Consider the following 13,884-nt stretch of genomic DNA (forward strand, 5'->3'; position numbering starts at 1 on the left):
AAGTACCTCCACACTACAAGTGCTTTCTCGAGTATGTTTCCTTATATATCTAGAGCTGCCTAAAACGTTGCTCTTCATATGAAAGTTTGGATGTTTCTTACTCCTTCGTACCACAAATATTTAAAGAAACAATTTGGATTAGCTAAATTAGTAACAAAGATACCATATACACTGATTCTAAAGTCTTCGCAGACAGCGTCATACCTAAACAGAAGCTGGTAGTGCCTAGTAGTATAGATTAAGCAACACAGTCAGTGGTCACTTACTCAGTTATCATAATTTTTTTCAGGCAAAGGTCAAAGATACAGTGCTGCATTCATTTCTTCATCCTGACAAAGATATGGATTGGGATATGTTGTGAACTCGAGCTCTTGGACCCCGTGCAGAGACAAATAAAATAATGAACGGTGCCAGATTAGATTTATAAGAAGCAGATGGTGATATAATTAAAATGTCAGAATCTAATCTACTTTAATAAAAGAAAACATAAAAAATCATCAAACTGTTGTTTTATTTGCCTAAATAATTTAAATTCCAAAGTAATTTCCAAAGCTAAATCAATTAAATCAGAAAATGATTTGACTTTTGGACATTACTTTGGGGAATAATTTTAGAAGTCCCCCGAAGAGCCTAGTGGTTAGGATGTCCACCTCTGAATAATTGAAGGTTGGGGGTTCAATTCTAGGTACTCATCTCTAAGAGTTATGTGCGTTTTAAACAATTAATTATACTTAACTTGATTTAGCGGTGAAGGAAACATCATGAGGAAATCTGCATGCCTGAGAGTTCTCCATATTGTTCTCAAAGGAGTCAAAGGTATACTATTATGTTCAGCCTGTCGCTGGCTCACTATAGAGTACGGTTCTCTTGAGTGTGAGAAGAGTTTTGGCCATAGTCTACCATGCTGGCCAAATGCGGATTGGTAGACTTCACACACCTTTGATAACATTTTGGAGAACTCTCAGGCGCATGCCTTAGGTTTCCACACGATGTTTTCCATCACCGTTAAAGCAATGATATTTAATTATTTAATTAAAATGCACATAACTGTTCTCCAAGAAGTTATAGGTGAGTGTAAAAAGTACTCTGTGATTCTCATTTCTCAGTGTTAGTATACCTCTATATTTAATGTACTCTGTGCATCAAACCTACTAATGAAAAGTCATCACATATTCTTTTAAAAGTACTTATGAGACTTATATTAATCTAAAAATGCTTTTATACTATTATACTAGCTTCTAAAATTAATAATTGATTTCTTATCTAGCAGAAGAATTACTATAGCCTTTTTTAATCCCTTTCATAACTTTATTTTAATTAATATGAGTAGTAAAACGATTTGCGGATAGCTTATGTCACTGATAAAAACACCTCTCGAGTTGTTTCAATGAAAACCTCATTTGACGTAACATTTGTCGAGGTTCTTATATGACATCAAACTTCAAAACGCGTCCGCAATAGCATTTTTCATACAATAAATTTTATCGATAGTGTAAATGAACTGTCAAAACATTTTTTTGTCCACATCTATCCTTTGTGGACAGTCTCACCGAACCGTGATAGGAAAACCATATTTTGACATTGATGCTGTCAGTAAATGATAGATGCAGTCGATTCGCAATCGGCCTGCTGCGTAACGTATTTGACGTGCGTGTAAACTGTAAACACAAGCCCAATGATTACCCAGGTGTGCGTGCTACACACACAAGCTCTAGTGCTGAAACAGAGTCGTGAACGAAAGCGCACGCTTCGAGGCGCGATATTTTTAGCGAAATGTCGGTGTGGGTAGGTCAGTTACTATTATGACTGAAAAATTTGATAAGCCGTCGTGTATCGTAATGAGAAATTACGCAAGACTCTCTCACACACTTTCGCGTAAATTATCGCGAGCGTTCATACGGTTTATTATTGTGATTGTTTGCGTACAATTCAATTATTATTACTTACTTGTACCATTTACTACTCTGCAATCTAAATATATGAAAGGAAAAGGTGACTGACTAACTAACTGATCTACCAACGCGCAGTTCAAACTACTGAACGGATCTGGCTGTTTGGCATGCAGATAGCTATTATGACGAAGGCATCCGCTAAGATAGGATTTTTGAAAGTTCGACCCCTAAGAGGGTGAAATAGGGGTTTGAAATTTGTGTAGTTCACGCGGACAAAGTCACCAGCATAAGCTACTTTACTATTATTATTATTATTAAGCCTTTATTTACTTCCTTATCTTTATATACAATGTTTTCTTATAACTACTCGTATCTAATATTATTTATTTTTATAACTTTTTCGCTTAATCCTATGTTAGTTTTGTTAGTATATGTTAGTATAATAATTAACTACGTGTTTTTTATGTGTAAGGTTTGTTTGATATGTTGTGTTAGGTAGTTAATAATTATTAATTTACAAAAGTTACAAATTTTTGTTATGTGAGTAAGTATTCTCTCAAGATAAGGATCCCATATTTGGGTATAAGGCCTCCCCCCGGTTCTGCCTTCATATTCTGTAATTTGCATTACCTAATGCAATCTTTGAAAATCCAAAATTGTAAAATTTATGTAGGTACCTAAGTTTTATTTTTTCACATTTTACTTTATAGATATTTTTCTCATGTTAGTATCCCAGAATTTCTTCTCTATGTATGCGTATAATATATAATAGGTATAAAACCTGTTTTATCCTATATTCTTATTATTAAATATAAAAAATTCTCGTTGTATGTGCATTGATTATTTTGAGTTGTGAACGTATTATAATAATTTACATTCGAAACGGGGGGGTTTTGGTCTTACTCCTCCACGCTACTTTAGGCCTCCTACGCACTGGCGACCATAGACGCGGCCAGGCCGCCGCGGCTATGGTCGCCGGTGCGTAGGCAAGCGCGACATGTGGACGGCCGAAAAATTTGCAGTCGACTTCCAAGGATGTGTCAAGATGGACGTGCAGAAGATAATCACGCTAACTGTGCTTGTGTATTTACTACGAAAACGAAAACGGAAGATTTCACGTAAAAGACAGTTTTGGGTGCATCCATTACTTTGCGAGAGAAAGACTACACGTCTGGTCGCCGCGGCCGATGCGGTAGCACTGATGAATTTTAATACAGAAGTGATGTTCTCGACGGCCACGATTGGTCGCTGGTCGCGTGGCATCAAATTGGACGCCGCGGCCAACGGTGGCCGCTGGTCGCTGGCCGCTAAGTGCGTAGGGGCTATAGCGATTGCCATATAAAGTCCAGAATTCACTGGCCGCCGCGGCCAGGTCGCGGCGACCATGGTCGCCAGTGCGTAGGAGGCTTTACTATACACTTATGAAATTCACTACATTATTTCGTTTATCTTTGTAAGGTGAAAGGGTTATGCGATCAAATTATGTTATCTTAATCATACATTTTAACACATACCGTACCATATTCAAATAGGTTCTTACACAAACATGTTTTACCATACCTATTTACTAGTAAATACCCGTGACTTCTGCGTGATTAACTAGATATAGTCGATCTATATAATATGTAACCTGTCAATTTTCTTAATAAAATTGTTTCTCAAAAACGACATCTGCAACAAAAAACCATTATATGCAGTTTTTGACAATTTTGAGAAATTTGAACGTAGCTAAGTAGCTGATCGATAGATTATAGATAGATTGATTAATTATTATCGATTTCGGCCATTAAACCTTACGCTATATAATTTAATTTTAGATGTAAGAATACACTAAACAAAAATGCCGAGAATCAAATGAGATTATCTGAACATAAGTCCATAACGAATTTATGTCGGACCTTATCTATACACTATACAGTAACTGGAGCAACTGACGTAGGGCTGCTACCAGCCAGCCAGCGGGGAGATTCGCTAACTCAATGATCAACACTCAATAATGACTATTTGACATTTGTTGGTTCTACATTGCTGCTTTACTGAGTTACATTAGGTAATATCAATTATCAACATAATCATAAAATCATTATTCGTAGAAAACCTTTAATGGATTAAAAATAAATGTCAAATGAGCTAGTCGGCTATCATTCAGTGATGATCACTGAGTTAGCGAATCACCCTTCCGCATTCGGCATTCCCTGATTTTTAGAGTTCAGTACCTCAAAAGGAAAAAGGCACCCTTATACCTATATAGGACCACTTTGTTGTCTGTCTGTCTGTCTGTCCGTCTGTCAGTCGTGTCTGTCAAGATAACCTATAGGGTGCTTCCTGTTGCCCTAGGATCATGAAATTGGTAGGTAGGTAGGTCTGATACAAGTAAAGGAATAAATCCGAGAACCGTGAATTTGTGGTTACATTACAGAAAAAAAATTAAATAGTCGCAGTCGTAGGCCGTACCTACACCCACCGATTCTTTACGCACAAGTAATTGAAAAATACAGGCAACCCTAACTTGTATGAAATGTTCGGCGCCAGAGCACGCATTGCTTCACTTGTTTACGCAATTACACTCATTGTTGGCAATTAGTAAAAACGTTTAGTGCGTTTGCTTTCTTTTTTCCGGAATTACGTATTAACTTTATTTTATTTATTTATACTTTATTGCACACAACAACAACACAAGTAAACATAGTAAAAACATACAAGGATCTTAATCTAATAGCCGTAGCATGCAAAGGCGGCCTTGTCGCTAAAGCGATCTCTTCCAGGCTTAGCTTTCTTACTGACAGAGCACTTTTTATTTATATTACAGTAGGCTTCATTATCTACCCATTACCGGTCGACTACTGAGACGGGTCCCCTCTCAGAATAAAAATGGTTCATGCCAGAGTCTGCCACGCTGGCCCACTGCGGATTGGCAAACTTCACACACCTTTGAGAACATTATGGAAAACTCTCAGGCATGCAGGTTTCCTCACAAAGTTTTCCTTCACGTTTTTGCTTTAGTTATTAATTAATTAAGTACCTACTTAAAACCCAGATAACTCCGAAAAGTAAGAGATGCGTGCCCGCGATCAAACCCTAAACCTTCCGAATAGAAGGCTGACGTCTTTACCACTAAGCATTACCGCTGTCACACAGTAGGCTTAGTATAAGAATTTAAATTTCACGTACGTTAAAGAATTCAAATGTCTTACTAACGGAAACCTTGCGAAATTATAATTTGTAGTACTGAATTTTCGACTTTAAATCAAGATTTCACTCTGATGTTATTGTATTTCGATACTCGAGTCTCGAATACTATCAACGTTGCGTTGGTGAGATGCAAATTCCCATAGTAAGCAAGCAGAACTTTAGAAGGTAACGGATCTATATTTCCGCATAGAAAATTGTTTTTGTATTGGTTTAGGAACTTTTGAGCCATTAGGAAGTTGATTGTAATCTTCATGTAATAGTTCGACGGGAAATCTCTACATTTTCTATTACAATCTCTTCGATTAACAATTTTATCTATTTGTTACATCAGTAAATAAAAACCGGGCAAGTGCGAGTCAGGCTCGCGCAACGAGGGTTCCGTAAAACAGTCGTATTTTTTCGACATTTTGCATGATAACTCAAAAACTATGATGCATAAAAATAAATAAAAATCAGTTTTAGAATGCACAGGTGAAGACCTTTCATATACCCCACTTGATATAGTTATCTTATTTCGAAAATTGAAAATACTAATTATTAGTTTATGACTACAAATTATTATTTTTTGTGTGATGTAACCACAAATTCACGGTTTTCAGATTTTTCCCCTAATGCCAGCTATAAGACCTACCTTCCTGCCAAATTTCATGATTCTAGGTCAACGGGAAGTACCTTGTAGGTTTCTTGACAGACAGACGGACAGACAGACAGACAACAAAATAAGGGTTCCGTTTTTCTTTTTGCGGTACGGAACCGTAAAAAGTACCGAAATGCTTTCCGGAATAGCCTTTTATATTAGCTGCAGTAAACATAAAATTTTAATATCAATTTTGTAATTTTTGACTGATTTTATTTTCCCGGTGCGTGTAAGAAATCTTAATACTTACATTGATTTTTACAAGACCTTTATTATTATTATAACGTAGGTTAGGTATATTACAGTATGACTGTAGTTAATGGTGTCTACTAGTCATGATTGCCGATTGTTAGGGAATTTTTCATCATCATCATGATCAACCCATCACCGGCTCACTACAGAGCACGGGTCTCTCAGAGTGAGAAGTGATGTGCGGATTAATAGACTTCGTTAGTTAGTGCGTTGTTAAAATATAAATCTCCCTCCATCCGCCCTCTTGTAAATATTATTCATCAAAGTGTTCTACGCTTCAGACTTTGTTTGTAGACTTTTCAAGTTAAAGTGACCGTGCGTAAATCTGTCATTTAGCGGGATTCGAATTTCAAACCCATATGGAAATGTCGAGGACAAGTTCAGTCTTACACCGTCTTAGTTTGAATACGAACACGTAGTCAAAGAGAATCTTATACTAAGTATCTACTTGTAGATACCTACATGGGTAGGTACACGAAAGTGAGTCAGAAGACGTGATTCAATACTAGAGGCACCATTTTGGTGAAAGAATGACGCTGCCTCATCAAATCATCAACCATTTGAGATGTATTACGCAGTAAAGCTAAGCCCGCACTGCGAAATTTTACCGCGCGATTTTTCCGTAAGAATTTATTTATTTATACTTTATAGTTTATTGCACACAACACAAAGTAAACTTATAAAAAAAAATACAAAGATCTTAATCTAATAACTGTAGCATGCAAATTCTATGAAAACTGTACGTTGAAGCCGTTCGCGCGGTTTTTTCGCGAATGCGTGCGGCTTCAAACAATTTTCATAATATTATGTCATAGAATTCTGCGCTAAAATCTGCGCGATGAAATTTCATAGTGCGAGCTTACCTATCATAAGCGATTTGAATTTTCTTAGTCAGCTCTAATTGTTTGCTTGGCTTTATTAAATGGTTTTAATTTAGATAGATTAAATTTAATCGTATAATGAGCGGAGCGAGACCAATAATTAATATATGCGTATAATGTTTTAAGTGTTATAGTATAAGAGATAAAATAAAAGTTTTATCTTTTAGTTGCACCAGTTTTTTCTATATGTTTTTTGAAAATACCCTCTATAACTGATCGATAGTCATTACCACGTGGTTAAGTAGGTAATCTGATTAGATTAATATTGGATTAGAACAAACCTTTTCCTTTACCAGCTACCTGTATCTATACATGTATACATTATATAATATAATATAATGTATATTATATAGACCTATTTTATATGTAGTTAGATAGAATATCTTGCTTTGTTGTGTTAAACTTTTCCATTTTTGCCTTTTCCAGGTAAGACCGTTGTCAATCGAAAATCTGTCAAAGAAAAAATGCATAAAATCTACATAATAATATAACAGCAGGTATGTATATTGCTTCTATATAATAATTATTATTAATAAAGTATATACTTAGAGTATTTATAAACATATGACTAGTGATTTAGTCGGCACATTGTATTATTATTTTCTTACAAGAAAACCTTCCATATATTAATAAATAAATAATGACATTTTCGAAGTACATTATGTATGACAAACATCTATAGTATATTAAATGCATTCAAATTCCTTTTACAAGAATCTTCCATACATATTGCAAGACGTGTTGATTAATGGTACAAGTTATAGATTTCCTTATAATAAATCTAATGTGAGCTGTGACCTCCATACATTTAAGTTACAATAAAATACGCATACCTACTCCATAGATACACGCACCTATAGCAGTCATTTGTTTTAATTAACTTTTTAAATACTACAATAAATAATAACGACACTTTGCTTATATAACAATTATTATTATGCCTTTTTTATACTCATTGGACAATAATAGATGTGTTGTAACTTGTAATGCAAATCAATTTAATAATTAATAAAATAATTTTAGTCCTAATTTTAAAAGTGAAATGTACTTTTGACATGACAGCTGACCGATAGAGTTAAAATGGCGCGTGAGAAGTCATTTTGTACGGACTATACATATAACAAGAAAAGTCTTGACTCACTGACAGCTTTATCAAGGCCCAGCCGCCGAAACATTTGGACTTAGGTCCTAGAAAGCTTAAATTTTACACAAAGCTTCTTCCTTTGGAAATTCCAGTGGTACCTAACTACGAGAACGCGTAATGTGGTGCATTTAGAACGACGATAGGTATAAAAAGGGTGAGGAAGGGTAATAACCTAAATATATGCGGACGAAGTCGTGGGCATCAGCTAGTAATAAATAGTTAGTTAATAAAAATTGAAAGTTAGTAAACGTATATATCTAAATATTATTTTAGGTAAACCCAATAAAAAAGTAATTCTGGTTTTAGTTTAGTAATGAGTTTTTAATCGTGAATGGAAAATACGTTTTTATCTTGAATACAAATAACACCTACCTAATTTGTGTAGGAATTCTGAAAAGCTGCTAAAGAAACGAAGATTAAACACTAAACACGCCTGACTCACTTTAGCCGGAACCAATAAATATGTATGTAGGTACATTGCAAACCATTTCCGCAAATTCTGATTTAGAAACATTGTCCAAGAAATGAAATGAAATGAAATGAAAATATTTTTATTCAAGTAAACTTTCACAAGTACTTTTGAATCGTCGGATGCATCTACCACTGGTTCGGAATGCCTTTCCTACCGCGAAGAACCAGCAAGAAATTCGGCGGTTGCTCTTTTCAAATAATTGATATACTTACAATATTATGCCATGTATAAAAAAGTATTTGAAGTCCTGTGCGTTGCTGGAACGAGCTTCAGGTCAAATCCACGCTCTTTTATCATTTATATAATCTTCAATTGTGTAATATGCTTTTTTCAGGAGCATACTTTTAATAGATTTTTTAAACTTGTGTAAAGGTAAGTCCAAAATAGTTTGTGGGGTTTTATTATAAAAGGTTATACCCATAATACCCACAAATGACTTTTGGACTTTCCTGATGCGGAAGGTAGGAGCTGCAAACTTATTATGGTTATTCTAGTTAGCCTATTGTGTAGATCACCAATTTTCTTAGTTATATAGTTAACTATTTTCTAAACCCTTAGCATTTAGTTAAACAATTCATTTATGTTAAACTTTGACTAGCTAAAACCATCAAATAATAAATTCAAAATGTCCTTATCAGTAAACAAAAAATCGATCTAGATTACACGACAGTTTATTAAGTTTTCGGTGAACTTGTCATATTACAGCGAAATTTGTTTACTTTTAAGTAGTTAATCGTTCCTTTTACCAGTTGTAAAAGTAAATTCCTTTTCAAGTTTGCCTTGTAAGAGTATTTTAAAGTTTTAATTGAATATATTTTTTTACAGAAACGGAGTTTCTTACCAAATGTTGTAGACAGAATCTACCTTCTCCATCGATATAGTTGACCTTCTCTTAGTTTTCATTTAGTTTAAAGAACAGAGCGAATGATATTCAATGCATACGTACAATGTACATGTATGTACCTACAAAATAAAACAAGAATTGAAAACTTCTATACAATAAAATGAGAATTTTATTTCGCTCAAGGCTTTAAATTTCCCAACCGCTAGCTGCAATAAAGGAAAAAGACAATTTTCTCATAAGACCTGATGCGTATCTTACAAAGCAGCATATACTTAATAACGATTCTTATTGTAGTAGGTATCTATTATTTTATATTTTCTGCATTTTTTGCATCAATCTTTTATTTATGAGAATTAATTCCGCTCAAGTAGTACCGATTTAAGATCCTGCAAAATGGGACGGTCGTACATTGTTTAAAAACCTGAATTAGTATTATGTTTACAAACATTTCGTATTCCAAATGTAATACATATAACATAATTACGTTATGTTATTGACATTCAGACCTAAAATTAAAACTAAACTCTAAAATAAACTTATCTAAATCTAAATTTAAACTAAATTGTAAAATACATGAACAAAAATAAATTCAATTAAATCTAAAACCTCATCGAAACTAGCACAGCTAGGCAAACGTTTTTCATTCTTCAACGGGGGCATGTACCCAAGATGCTAGCAGTATGATTGCCCCTCTAAAGAATAAGTATTATATAATAAAGTTTACCGAAAATAGTAATTCTACCAATTACCAGTTCGGATACAACAATGTATGTTTCAGCGTTTAAACGTGAAGATATTATATAATATAATGTATGTTCCAGTCCACGACAAGACACTTAGGAGCCTTCTTTATCAACCAGCGAAGTGACATTTTCAAATTCGAGAAGCAGATGGCAAAAATGGCGGAAACCTCTGAGAGCTGTGAATCAACGAATATAAATCGGCTCTTATCTCTCGCTCCCATACAAGTTTTATTTGAATATTTGACTTCGCTGATAACACGGAAATTAGTGCAGAGATTGTTGATTTGACTTATAACATCGCCTTGTGTAATCTTTCTTCTCTTTTTCCGCATTCATTATAATTTACCAGCTGATGCCCGCGACTTCGTCCGCATGGATCTAGGTTTTTGAATATTCCGTGGGAACTCTTTGATTTTCCGGGATAAAAAGTAACCTATGTCCGTTCTTTCAACTATCTCTATGCCAAAAATCAAGTCGATTGATTGCTTAGTTAGGGCGTGAAGGAAGGACAAACAAACACACTCGCATTCATAATATTAGTAAGTTTATAGATTTAGTCCAATTTCGAAGAGAGAGAAATTCTGTGTTCGTTCACATAATGATAAATTAACTCCGAAGATGAAGTCATACTCATAGATGTAACCAGTCGTTCAAATTTTTCTTCGGAAAATGCGTTACGCTTGTACAACGCTAAACTAAACTAAATAAATAGTTAACTAAAGAATTACTATATTCTGTAATCAGCAGATTGTGCCACTTATAATAATATTAATATGTCAAGACTACTCAGTACTCACACATTAACTCGAGTAAAAATTTGTGAAATGTGGTGTCAATAGAATACGTAGACTGTATGCCCATCCGTGCGAAGCCGGGCCAAGTTACTTAGTGTTATGAATCACATATGATATTCTAGAGAAAAGTTCTAATGGAAAATTGCTTTGTGCCCTCTAACACGAACAAGTCACGTTCTATTGTAAAAAAATACCTACTTTTTTCCTCAAAGTGCCTCCATTTACACATACCCGTCATTTCAATGTAAGTGAGAGATTTTCCGTTGAACTTTACTTCTCAGATAGAATGTTATTTACCTGTTATTAAATTGTTGACGTCATTATTCTAGAGGAGCAAACCTTTGTACGTTAGACGTCATAAAGTGTCGAAAAGGCTCTTGAAAGTTTAAGTCCCGCAAATTGCTATTGCGCTGGAACCATGTCTCATTAACATCGAAATAACGTCATTTTGACGTCAGCCCAAAGAAAAATATACAATCAGCTCGAAACTTCAGTCTAGTGCTGACGGCTGACTGGCGGCCACGCGCATTAGCAATTTGCGGTACTTATAATAAACATTTATTTATTTATTTATTTGTTATAGGAGAATCAACAGCGAAATAATACAATAAGTTTCTTAAATGCTAATTACAGAAGTATGGCCAATTACAGATTTTCTCGAAAAATTAACAATATATAAGACTGAGTTAAAATTATTTCATACAGAGGAACAAAATTAAAAAAAAACAATTATTGGCTAAGTATATGACAATATCAAAACTAAGTGGATGAAGGAAATAAAAACATAGTATCCTTGGAAGCCTAGAGTATAAAGGAAAAAAAAACAAATAAATTATGAAACAAATATAAAGTGTGTGTGTGTGTGTGTGCGTGTGTTCAGTGTATGGGTAGCGTTAATTACGCGTCCATGTATGTGAAGTTAAGTATGTTACGTTTAAATAAAATAAAGTAAAATAGTTATTAGTGCAATTGTGAAATGTGTCGCTTAAATGTCTTTTTAGAATAGCGGAAAAGGTCAATATCGGAAACATTAAAATAAATAAATAAATAAATAATAAATATAGAAGTGGGATTCTGACAACACTCTCTCTTTCACTCTTTTACATTACCATAAAAGTTGTGTCTTACTGAAAAGATAGCGATAGAGACTGGACTGTGAAGCCAAAACTAAAAGTAAAACGACTGGTCCCAGTTGTGACTATTTTGCAGAATATCACTGACTCTAGTGATACTACAACTCTATGTTTGTAATTGTACAGGCAGTAGGTACATTACTGTTGACGTTTTTATATCTACGTCATAGTAAACCCATTTTTCTTAGGTAATTTTATTAGTATTTCTACTGAGGAAATACTGTATATCAACAATATAATGTGTAAAAAGTGTAAAAACTAAAATCAGACTTCTACTCTTATAAAAATACCCGGAAAACGGTTAATTGTTTCCTGTATAAAATATATATTTTGGAATCTACATAATGAGACCTTTCATATTATGATACCACGCTCGATACGTCATTTGGTTAAATTTTATATTTTTAATAATTTATTTAGTGTTCATTGATAAATTAAAAAATATATATTTATACTGGGTACTTAATCGAGCCAAGTGGAAACACAAGTTAATGAACTTGAAAGAAATTGCTTACATAGTCGTTACCTACCTACATATTTTTTGAAATATGTATTATTAGGTATACTTAACCAAAATATTCTAAAACATTTAAACGTATAAAACACTTAAATACACAAGTTTTCAACAAAATAGCTAGTTCCTGACAGATAAAAAACGATAAGAAAGTACAAAAACCGGCCAAGTGCGAGTCAGACTCGCGCACCAAGGGTTCCGTACTACGAGTACAGTCGTATTTTTTAGAAATTTTTCACGACAAATCAAAAACTATTATGCATAAAAATAAATAGGAATCTGTTTTAGAATGTACAGGTAATGCCCTTTCATTTGATACCCTACTTGGTACAGTTATCTTACCTTGATAATTGAAAATACTAATTATTTGTTCATGAACACATTTTTTTGTGATGTAACCACAAATTCACGGGTTTCGGATTTATTCCTTTACTTGTGTTATAAGAGCTACCTACCTACCTAGGCTTAATTCTAGGTCAACGGGAAGTACCCTATAGATTTATTGATAGACAGACAGATGACGAAGTGATCCTGTAAGGGTTCATTTTGAGGTACAGAACCCTAAAAACGATAAGTAAGTATAAAAAACAGTGAAGACATAGTAGATACTTACTCGTAAGACTTCTTAACTTACAAATTTGCCCGAAAAGTTCACGTAACAGTGATGGACGTAAAAGTAAGGAAATCAAAACCAAGTCGCTACAACAGTTACGTGGTCTCGTTACGTAAGGCCTTTCGTATACTTTCTCTGTCAGCAAAATTTAGCGTGAATGGTTGCGCAAGCACGAAATGGCAGTCGACTAAATTTCATCATTTCGAAGAGCGAGAGAAGATCAACACGACTTATATGGCCAACGGTGTGACGAAATCCACACTCCATACTTATTATAAATGCGAAAGTGTATGTCTGTCTGCTAGATTTTCACGGCCCATCCGTTTAAAAGAATTTGACATAATTAGGTAGGTACAAAGTTTAAAGCTATATTATGGCAAGATGCATCTCAGGGAAACGGACCTAAGCTACTTTTTGTTCCGGAAAATCAAAGAGTTTCCGCGGGATCCTTAAAATCGTAATGGCACGCAGAGATCGCATCCTGCAGACGCTACTTTTTATTCCGGAATACCAAAGAGTAGCCACGGGATTTTTGATGAAAACCTAATTCTACGTAGACGAAGTCACACATGTCATATAGTGTGAAATGTTATAAAGCTTCAGGATTTCCAGAGGCCCTAGGGAAATTTTTCAAGAATATAACGAGACAACGCGAATCTCTCGTCAACGATATCCAAAAGTTTTGATTTCAATTCTCTTCTCTTGGATGGCGGCTCGATTCGTAAATCACTTTGCTGTTAGGGTGATATGGTAACTAGCCAAGACCGAATTCA

General features: G+C 34.4%; 1 protein-coding gene across 4 annotated transcripts in view; it reads left to right on the forward strand.

Moving 5' to 3' along the window:
* The window catches only part of ken (ken and barbie), a 69,314-nt gene that overhangs the window by 31,160 nt on the left and 24,270 nt on the right, over positions 1 to 13,884 (forward strand). Inside the window, exon 2 of one of the 4 annotated variants that reach the window (XM_034975540.2) lies at positions 7,281 to 7,351. The exons of the other annotated variants lie outside the window; for them this stretch is intronic. The gene's annotated coding sequence lies outside the window, so the exon portion shown is untranslated. The remainder of the gene's footprint in view (positions 1 to 7,280; positions 7,352 to 13,884) is intronic. 4 annotated transcript variants of the gene reach the window in all.

Source organism: Maniola hyperantus, chromosome 2 (assembly GCF_902806685.2).
Source record: "Maniola hyperantus chromosome 2, iAphHyp1.2, whole genome shotgun sequence".
Classification (NCBI taxonomy): Eukaryota; Metazoa; Arthropoda; class Insecta; order Lepidoptera; family Nymphalidae; genus Maniola; species Maniola hyperantus.